Source organism: Diplotaxodon limnothrissa, linkage group LG11, assembly GCF_057381915.1.
Source record: "Diplotaxodon limnothrissa isolate DT_005_m linkage group LG11, D_limnothrissa_male_GT1.1, whole genome shotgun sequence".
Taxonomy (NCBI): domain Eukaryota; kingdom Metazoa; phylum Chordata; class Actinopteri; order Cichliformes; family Cichlidae; genus Diplotaxodon; species Diplotaxodon limnothrissa.
The window spans coordinates 29,891,242-29,902,402 of NC_140606.1; positions in this window are offsets into that span (position 1 = coordinate 29,891,242).

Here is an 11,161-nt window from a genome sequence, read left to right on the forward strand (position 1 = left end):
GCCTACTGCTGTGCTAGTGTTATCGTGTAGTTTAGAGGACCGCTGTAAAACCTCTCAGACTTAAAAGGATTTATATTTGACTACGTAGGGCAGCGGTTTACACACTTGCCTAACAAGTGAAAGATCCCTGTTTTGATCCCAGACGGATACACAAATCCCTTTGGGGTTGTGTCAGGAAGGACATCTGGTGTAAAAATCTGCTAAATCAAATATGTTGAACTACCTGCAGAGGCGACCCCTTGTGAATAAGGGGGTAGATGAAAGTAGCTCTGTACTGAGGCTATGCTCTCTGCAACGGTTTGTAATTTTTGCTGTTCTGGCAACTGATGCAGCAGTTCATGCCGTGAATACAATACATGGTAATCCCAAAGACAACTTCGTAAATGAGTCAGCTGAATGTTAATTTGCAGTATAGGCTTCAGGTGTTGGTCTCTAATGAGATGCAATGAAAACGAAATGATTCAGCATTTAAAAATGTGAAATTTGGAAAAGTGGGGAAAATGGGTCCTTGTTTTGTCAGACGACGTATGTGCTGTTCTCTGGGCCAAAAATTCAAGAACAAATCCAGAAATGGTGGTTAAATAAGTGTGAGACATAGCTAAAGTTAGTTATATATCCTACTGAGGCAATCATCCACTCATCTTTAATAAATGAAAATAAGACTTTACTGACAAACTCTGTGATGCTTTGAATTGTAATTATTTCATTTGCCACAAGGTGGGTCTGTTAGCAAAGGTACTCAGTGTGGCCATTAGTCACACTAAGTGCAACTAATGGCATCCTGGTTTCATAATACGAGTGGACATGATGGGATTCATGTGAAAAGTCAAGCCACTTGATTTCTTATTAGCTGGATAGTGCTATCTTAACAAATAGATTTCCTCCCTGCTACCATCTGCAGAGTGATGGGACTGGACAGCTGGAAGAAGACATTTACGTAGTGCTCTCGACACGCCGGAACTTTACAGCAATATATCTTAATTCGTACTAATTGAGATAGTTGTTGAGTGTGTAATATCAAAGAGTATACGCAGTGCGAAAGTGTGTGTTTGTATGCATGTGGTAACAGGGATAGCACAATTTATAAGGAGAGCCCCTTTTAGAGGGACAGTACAGACATTGATCCATGCAGATATTAGATCATTTATCTCTGCACACTGTCCTTATCTGCTGTAGATATTGCTTGGCTCTCCTCCCTGTCAGCTGTGACATCGTTCCTTAACTTCTCTCCCCATCCCTATCTCTTTCTCCAGGTCTCGTATCCCGGACCACCACACCGTCAACCTGTAATTTTCATTTTTTTTTTTCCACTTGAAACCTCCGAGGAATCTTCCCGCAGGTCTTGTCCTAAAGAGAAGAGAAAACCAAATTCTTTCTTGAACAGAACAGGTTTTCCACTCCTGTCATGACTGCAGTGGATGTGGATTTATGAGAACAGAAATATGAAATAACTCATACTGGGGCTGTAAGTGCACTTAGTTTCATATAATTCCTCTTTAGCGGTCCCAGGAGGAAGGTGAGGACTTTTTAATAACTCCTTCCATTCACCTCCATCCTTATTAAGGGGTCTAGTTGAGTGAAAATGGAGACATCTACTGAGGGGGTGTTGAGAGGATTGATCTCGGCTGAGAAAAAAAAAAAAAAGAAAGTGAGGGGGCTGCACTTTTTTTTTCCAGGCAGTTGTTGGATTCTCTCTCTCCAGAGCTCCGCTCCAGAATTTGACACATGAAGAAGTCTTTTATGGTGTCATTAGTGCAACTGTTCCATGGAGGACAAATGATTCTGTGGGTTAAGAGGAGTTAATCACCTGCCAGTCAAACCTCATCAAGCCGCCTCTACGGATGAGGCGCTATACAAATCTCATCATATTTATGGAGCCTCAATTAAGCCGATACAGGCAAGGAGACACATGCATAAAGAAGAGAGTGACAGGGGTAGGAGAGGGAAGGCTTGGAGTGGGAAAGAAAGAAAACGAGATAGTGGGAGACAGTAAGAGCTGGACGACGCTTGTCTGACACTAAGCAGCAGAAATGTAATGTCTTAAAAGGCCATCACAGTCAATAAAGTTCCTAATGTGCTTAAAGCAATTACTGTGTCCGGAGAGGAACAGAGTGCATGCAGGATATTAACCCCAGTAACCCACTCTATCTGGACCATAATTAAATTATCCTCACATCCTCATTCTCATACAGACACACATGCACGCACTCAAACCACACACTTCAGCAAGCGTGCATTCATTTATGCATGTTCACAGGAAGTTTGTGGAGAACTGTGTGTCAGCTGATACCTTGAACTGTGAAAAGAGGAGAAAGTAACAGGCTGATTATGATGTGGATCTATGGGAGCAGCACTAACAAGTATTATTTGACCTTGACATTGATTGATGTGTCATGTTTTGATTAAAACAAGGAGACTGCCAGTCTCTCAGAAAACTGCAGGCTCTCACGCATCAATTGTCAGTCGACGGGTCGGTGATGTCTCCGACAGCATATAATAATCTTCAGTAATTACTTATTTCAAGGGCCCTTTAGTTCCATTTAAAAGTGATGTGTGTAATAATTGACAGGTTCCAGCAAAGGTATTTATAATTTAGTATTAAGTCTAAGGGGGTCATGACTAATTGATATCAAGGAAGAAAGTGAATTCAATCAACTTTTTCCCACTCGTCCATCTGTTTGTACATAATTTCAATTTCCTTCTAGCTCTTAGTGTTTAAAGAGGCTTTCTAACTCTTTTTAGCATTTGGATCTGCTGCCCGTTCCTTCTGCTCTGCTTCTTTTCACCCGGCATTATGCATATTCAAGTTTAAATAGTTATGCCCAAGTAACATAGCTAATACGCTTCTTGGGCTGATTTAATGCCATTTAATAGTTGTCATACAAAATAATATTTGCAGAGCCAGGGAGAATTCTTGACACTACAGACCCTAATTATTGCCTCTGAAAATAACAACCCAGCCTTAAGCATTCTGCATGGGCTCCCGAAGGCGCTTTTCTCAGCATCTAGGACAGCTTTTGTGGCTGGGCTTGGCGGCTTGCTAATTTTGTATTTCTAGATGGTGCCTCTTTGGTTTATTTTGGGCTGTGCTTGTATCATTAAGTACTTTTTCATGACCTTGCTTTGGGAATGCTAAGGTGTTTCTTCAGGTTAGCGTTAAATAAAGTTCCCTTAAACGCCACAATTAGGTTTGCACGTATTTGCACAGCGACACAATTGTTGTAGTTTTGCCTCAGTACAGCACTGCAGTGCATGATTTCATCTTTAATACAAGGGGTAAACAAAAGCATCACCTCAGCTGTTTAGGAGTTAAAATCATTTTCATACATATCCCCTCATTTTCAGAATCTCAAAGTTAATTAGACAATTGACTGACAAGCAGTTTCGCAGAAAGATGAGTCTTTTTCTCTATTTTATGACAAATTAAGCAGATAAAAAAAATGCATATTAAACTTTCATTTGGTAGCTGGTCACTGGAACTCTTAATATGAAGGCCTGGACCGTGGTGTAACCTGCCTTTGCGCTATGGTAGCTGTGACAGGCTCTAGACGCCCCATCCCGGATAAGAATAAGTCAAAGAGAACGGATACATGTATGAACCAATCAGAGAACTAGCAAAAAACTTGAAGTGGCCAAATTGAAAATCCGGTACATTTTAAAAAAGAATGAATGCACTTACCAGGTCAGCAACACCAAAAAAAAAAACCCTTAAGGTCCACAGAATATGACTAAAGTGGATGATCGTGAAATTCTTTCCTTGGTGAAGAAGAAGAAAATCTTCTAGCCCAGGGGTGGGCAATCTCAGTCCACGAGGGCTGGTGTCTCTGCAGGTTTTAGATGTGTCCTCGAACCAACACAGCTGATTTAAATGGCTAAATTAGCTCCTCAACATGTCCTGAAGTTCTCCAGAGGCCTGGTAATGAACTAATCATGTGATTCAGGTGTGTTGACCCAAGGTGAGATCTAAAACCTGCAGGGACACCGGCCCTTGTGGACTGAGATTGCCCACCCCTGTTCTAGCCTCTAAATGTCTAGCCAACTCAAGAACACTCTGGGGGAGGTAGGTGTATCATTGTCAAAATCTGGGGGAGGTAAGTGTATTATTGTCAAAGTCTAGAGCTTGTCAAGTGATTTCTTGCTGAATGGAATACAGAACGTTTACAACAGGGGTGTCAAAAACGAGGCCCCGGGGCCCGACAAAGACTCCAATCTAGTCCACTGGACAGTGTTGGAAAATTTGTTGACCTTGAGCTATATTTGGATCATTTTAACAGCTTTTCCTGCTGACAAAGTCCTCCCCTATTAGCAATTACGCTACACTAAAATAAACAAGCAATAGACAAACAGTGAAATTAAAATTCTTTCATCGTTTCTCTAAAAATATCATTTGTTTTTACAATGAGCCCACAATTTAAAATAATAATAAAAATTAATGATAATACCTGTGAATTAAAATTAACAGCCTGCATTATAGTTAAAGGACAGTCTTTTTTGTAATTTTTCACATTTATGTTTTATTTCTTGCATTTTAAGCCCCAGGAGTCACACTGACAGCATTTTTTTTAATCACACTGAAAGAAAATTGAGATTTGCTGTTGAAATTGTGTGCTTTGTTTTTCTTCTTCTTATATTAAATATCACAGACATCAAATGTGTAATTACACTTCTTCACACTTGTAGAAAGCAAAGTTTCACTGGAATGACTCACTTACCATCAAAGAGGGCTGTGTGTGCCCCCTGATGTGAAACGAGTTTGACATCTTTGGTTTACAACAAGATGCAAACCCCTGGTTACATTTAAGAACAAGAAGGAAAGATTGTCAGTGTTACGCATGGGCATGTATGGATGCCAGTGGAACCAGGTCACTAGCTTTTATTGATAATGTGAGTGGAGATGGAAGTAGCAGGATCTGAAGCGTACAGGGCTATGCTCTCTGCTCAGATTCAGCCAAATGCTGAAAAACTGACAAGTGGATAATGACCCAAAGCATACTACAAAAGCAACCAAAGAGTTTGTCAAACCAAAGAATTGGCATATTTTTAATGAAAAAGTCAGTCACCTTGTGTCAACCCAACAGAGAATGATTTTCAGTTATGAAGGACAAAACAAAAGCATGAGACACCCACAAACAAATAACACCTTAAGCCGGCTGCAGTAAAAGCCTACCAAATCATTTCAGCAAAGGGGACATGGCATTTAGTGATGTCCACTGGCTCATGGCTATGCAGGCATCGAGGGAAAATGATTTTCATCATTTATCTTCATATTTAAAATTTGGTCCTGTGTATAAAATGTATGTAATTCCCAAACAGTTAATCCCAAAATGTTGTTAAAACCGCTTGAATTAAGCTGAAAATTTGCACTTCAATCACATGTTGATCATTGTGATGGACAGAGGACGAAAACTACTAGGACAATTTTTGGATTGTCCGAATACTTACAGACTTAATTGCATGCTTGTGAATATAGAGATAGATGGATCTGAGGGACATTTATTATGCTGAATGGGTCTCCAAAGCTCTAGTGAGAGGGAAAAAAGGTGTTAGTCCATCAGCAGACTGTCAACCACACCCCCCCCCCCCCCACACACACACACACACACACATAGAAAAACATAGAAAGAAAGAGAGAGAGGGAGAGAGACATGAATAATATTCAGCCATCAACTCTTGAACGATAGGAAGGATATTTTTTGCCAGTGGTCACCTGCAGTCTGTTGCATCCACCAGTAGGCATGCATATCCAAGAACTGCTTATGCATATGGATATGCAGGCCTTTTCATATGAGCAACAATTTGTCACCCTGCTGTGTTTAAGCTGACACAATGAACAGAGTGTGAGTATTATGAACTGAGTTCGTGCATGGAATTTAATCAAACCAACTGCTGCAAACCCAGCAGGAATTACATCTTAAACCACATTACAGCAAGTAAGCACTCTTCAAATATTCATACATACGTCCTTGGGGTATTTGACTATCACATGTTAATGAATATTTCATGATAAAAATAGTAACTCCTGAGCGGACTAGATTTTCAAACATGCTTTAGAGCAGATTTAAGGAACTTTCTCAGTGTGTTAGCAGATAGGAAATTATGATATTAATCAGTACATGCAGAACTGTATCTGTGCTTCAATCTGCTGCTCCTCCAGTGCTGTGAACTGATTGCCTCCTCACTGCACTGAAGAGTTGAATGTGAATGAGCATTGTTGCATTACTACACATAGAATAAGATATTTGGCACCATTGTGCCCCTCTCAAATACAAATATAAGCATAGTCTTCCTGACTGTCACACATGGCTGTAAGTCATGATTGGAATTAATGCATCCAGCCCATTGCAGTCTAATTTCATTAACTTTTACGAAGGTCATGTTCGATAGAGATGCAGTGCGTACAAGCAACAGCCTCCATGTCTGGAAAATTAAAACAGCCTCAAAGTGGCAAAAACCGCACTAACATGAGTGGCCACTTGAAGCTGGCTCCAAATGAGAATTTGATTAGACTCCCATATTAAAATGTGCAACTTTACAGCAGAAATAAACATGGTTATAATGTGGTAGAGATGATGTGTCCAAGTTTCCCAGCTTTTATAAGATGTTTAAATTATATTACTTAAAGGCTGTATAATTAAGAGTCTGACAGCCTGGACTGACACTTGTAACACATGTGGCCAGTAGCTGTATGCTGGTCTTCACCTCTGCTAATTCCACTCACTAAACCTGAACAATTATCTGACAAATAGTATGGCTTGCTTTGTGATTAGAAAAGAGTACATCAGAGTGACTGTTAGGTTTATATTGTGGATTGTCATTTATGCTTAGAAATATATAACCATATATTCTTAGAGGTGTATAATCGATTGTGTAGTGATAGGATGTGTGATCCTTAGTGGTCTGCAAAGACTGTATGCATTCCAGAGTGCTCTGGAATCACATCTATGTCCGTTTAGGTATAAGTGCCTTTTGTTTAGCAGGTGACTCGGTCATGGGGTCATGGGGTCACCCCCCCCACCCCACATACACACACACGCATACTTACACATACACACAGATGGTACTCTTTGTTCACATGTACACCTATGTAAGATGTCATATCATAATGAGACTATGCATATTCATGTAACCTCAATAAACAACAGTGCTACGGGGGGGCTGACTGAGAGTGACTGGGGTTCGAGCATCAGGAACAGCACTCGTCACAGTTCTGTCCCTCGTGCACGTGATTACCAAAGAACTTTGGTGACTTGCGTCTTGCTTTTGCCATTGTAGTAGAATTGTCTCGTTCCAGCGGTGGGTCTGTGCCAGACAAACCCATCAGTGACCGCTCAGGTTGAGCGAGTTGGAGACTAAATAAAAGAGGCAAGGTTGAGATGGTGGATTTACTACGAATCGGATGTTGAAGATGGCGCTGCCAAAGCTGGAGGAAAAGAGGAAGGCCACAGAAAAGATTCATGGATGTAAGGAGGACATGCAGACAGTTGGCGTGACAGCAAAGGATGCAAGAGATGGAGTGAGATAGAGATACCTGAGGCTGTGCCCTGAAAGGAGCAGCTGAAAGAAGAAGAAGAAGCCTGTAACAGGAGCTTTTGCACGCACTGTCCAGCTTTCACTAGTGTAATTCTAATTTATTTGCATACCTCTTCTCAGGTATCTGTATCTGTGGGATTTACCAATAAATAGTCAACTTCAACTACATGCATCTTCGGAAACTAATTTAGCCTAAGGATGCTGAAGTCAGAAATTCTTGTGACAAGTGCAAGAATCTACTTCTACCGCTCAAAATCGGCTAATCTTATAGTGCAAATATGTGAGTATAAATGTAAGTTACTGTCGATACGGAGAAAACTCAAAAGTTCAGAAAGCATTTTTGTTTGCCTTGAGAAGTGCAAGCAAATATTTCAGTGAGCGATAAGGCCACTGGACAGCTCAATCCTGCATGTCTGTACCGCTAATATTCATTTTGTTTGCCCTCACTGCTCATTCTCTCTTCTTGTGGTCATGAATCACAGAAGGCCAGGAAGTACAAATAAAAAAAATTAATATGAAGTGAAAATGCATGACCGTAGCCTTGGGGAATAGAAGGACAGCAGGGTAGAGACCATTTGTGAGAATGTGTCTGTATACGTGCATGTGCGAGAGGCATCAAGAAAAGGAACATTTCTCTCAGAGCAAAAATGAGATTGGGGAATTGGATAGAACGCTCCTCCACCCCTCCAATGAAAGGGGCTTTCTCATATCGCAGGAGGACGTATGAGGTGTGAAGCAAAGGCATTGGATCACGACCGGGTTCCCAAGCATCTCGAAGACTTGATAAGAAAAAAAAAGTACTGCAGCAGAATTAAGAGCTCATCATTTGGAGAAATTGCTTGGGAAACATCCAGAATTGTACCAATGCAAACGCTGATAAGGAAACTTCCTGCGAGAGCGAGCGTCAGTGTTTCAGCCTGAGAAACAAACGCTGATGGGCCGTACAGCATGTTTTAACACCGCAGTGCACAATATACAGTATCCAGCTCAACTCAACTCACTCACTCTATCACTGTGAATGTGCTTAGGGTGGCACATGTACAGCTATACCCACACAACAAGCACCCACACACACACACACACACACACACACACACACACACACACACACACACACACACACAAACAAGCCAAGGTAGTAGACAGCCAGTGTGGAGATAGATGGAAGAGGTAAATAGGGGTGTCATGGCAGTGTGATGGAATGAGGCAAAGGAGAATTCATCCTGTGTTTCCTCTAGCCTCTGTCCCCCTGCTGACAGCATCCTGAAATAGGGCCCGCTGTGTCTGTATATAAGTGACCGTGTGTGTCTGTGTATGTTTGTGTGTGAGCATCTCTCTTTTCTATATGCTTCCTCCTCTTGCTGTGTGTATGGTTTTTTATTTATTTATTTTAATTTTGTGTGTCTCCCTGTGTTGTGTATCATCTCAGTTCTGGAAACAGGATGAAAGCAGCCAATGTGAGGAGAGATAACAGTAGGGAATGAGCTAAAAGAGGGAGATAGCCCCCTGGGGGAAGATGAAACATCCTTACTGTTTCGTTTTTATGTTCAGATCTGGTTTGAACGGAAATCCCATCGGGCCAGTGGTCAGTAAAGTGTTATTAGATCCCACAGAGAATCTGTCTTTTGGATTGGCAATACAGCAGATAATCCTTTAAATGTTGTTGCTTTAAGGTACAAAGGACATAGTTGTAAATGTGGTAGGTATTTAGTGCATTCTGGGACAGGTTTGGGTCAATCGAAAGGCATTTGTATTTATAAAAGAGCGAGAAAACAATCCTAATGGTTAGCCTGGCAGATAAGAACACTTTAACCTTCTGCTGCTCGTTTTTTAACAGTGCCAAAAGAACAGTGACTTAATTATGCACAGCATTTAAATTCACCAATCACTGACTAATTTGGTAGATATAATGTCTAAACGTCTCATTAACACAAATATCTAATCAGCCAATCAAATGGCAGAAATACAATGCATTTAGGCATTTACACATCAATTCAATTCCATTCAAATTTCTTTATTATGGCAATAAACAGATGCCAACATTTGCCTCAAGCCACTTTATACTGTAAGGTAAAGACCCTACAATAATACAGAGGAAACTTCAATAACCAGACAGAATGAGCAATCTGTTGGCGAAAGTGGGACAGAAAAACTGAGTTTTAACAGGAAGAAACCTCTGGGAGAACCAGGCTTAGGGAGAGGCAGCCATCTGCTGTGACCAGCTGGGGGTAAGGAGAGTAAGACACTCAGCCTACCTTTATGACCACACTGTACAGCGTATCCATCTTCTGATTGCTGTTTCCAGTAGGATAATATGCCATGTCAAAAAGGTCAAATCATCTTAAACTAGTTTCTTGACCATGACAATGAATTGACAGTAATCAAATGGCCTCCATGGTCACCAGATTGCAATCTGATAGAGGACCTTTGGGATGTGGTGGAACAGGTAAATCACATCAATGATGCACTGCCGAGAAATCCGCAACAATGTTTCATGTTATCATGAACGATAATGTTTATGACGTGAAGAATTGAGGCAATTCTGAAGGCAAAAGGGAGTCTAAATAAAGTTGCTGGTGAATACATTTTTAATCAGGCAATTGACCAAAATGAAGCTTTTTCTCATCTTTCTGCCACATTTTGGACCATGACTGACTTTTGTGTTATTAAATAAGTGCTCTTTGGCAGATATAACGACGCCCTCTCGGGAACATACGCACCAAAAACACTATCAGTGAAGCAGGAGAAAAAATTCTGCAGAAGCAGTGGCAAAACCTGGCTTTAGGCGCTCCTTTGCAAATCAGCAAGAAATCATTTTTTTAATGCATTTGAATATATACTGTCTCCAGGTAGGTTCGGATTAAAAACTTCTTCAATATTACAGAACCTTTCTTTGGGCTCACCTACTCGTTCTTAAATGGCACATTTGTATTTTTGCTGCCATTTACCTCATCAAATAAAATATACCTTTAAGTCGTTGTTGGAGTGCTGTGGGCTGGCCCTGCCATTTATAAATTGAAGTGGTTTTAAGCCAGCCTTCAATGAAATAGTGGAGCGCAAAGTAGTACTCTTATCCCCACTTGTTTAGTTCTCCCCATTTTTTCACTTTCAACTGTCTGTTTCTTTTTTCGCTCTCATTTTCTGGCTCCGTCTGGCTTTGTTTCCTACAGTCTCTCCTTCTTTCTGTCCCAAGGGATAAAGACCCTCCCAGCCTAGAGCTCGTTGTGCGTGTGTTTAGTAATTAGAATTAAAGTATTAGAGTTAAAAAGGAGGATTTCAGTCTGATTATGATGAAGGAAAAAATAATCCAAACTCTCCCTTATTGAAAAGAAAAAAAAATTCAGTGCAATACCACCTTTCAAGTGAACAGAGCTAAACAGACCAAACATGATTTGCTTTTAAGTAAAGCTGTCAGCGGGTTTGTGCATGTTTTCTCTGGGTGTGCATGAAAATGTTTGAGTGTTTGTAGGTGTGTGGATAAAGTGTGTCTCTTTGTGAGTGGCTATAAGTGAATGGGTCTCATCCGTCTGCCTTTCTTCTTCTTTTTTGCGGTGACTTTTCTTCTCGATTAAAAATGAATGCCTCCCCTTCTGCTCTCTGTCACTTTTCCCTGCTTCTGCACCCACTCCCT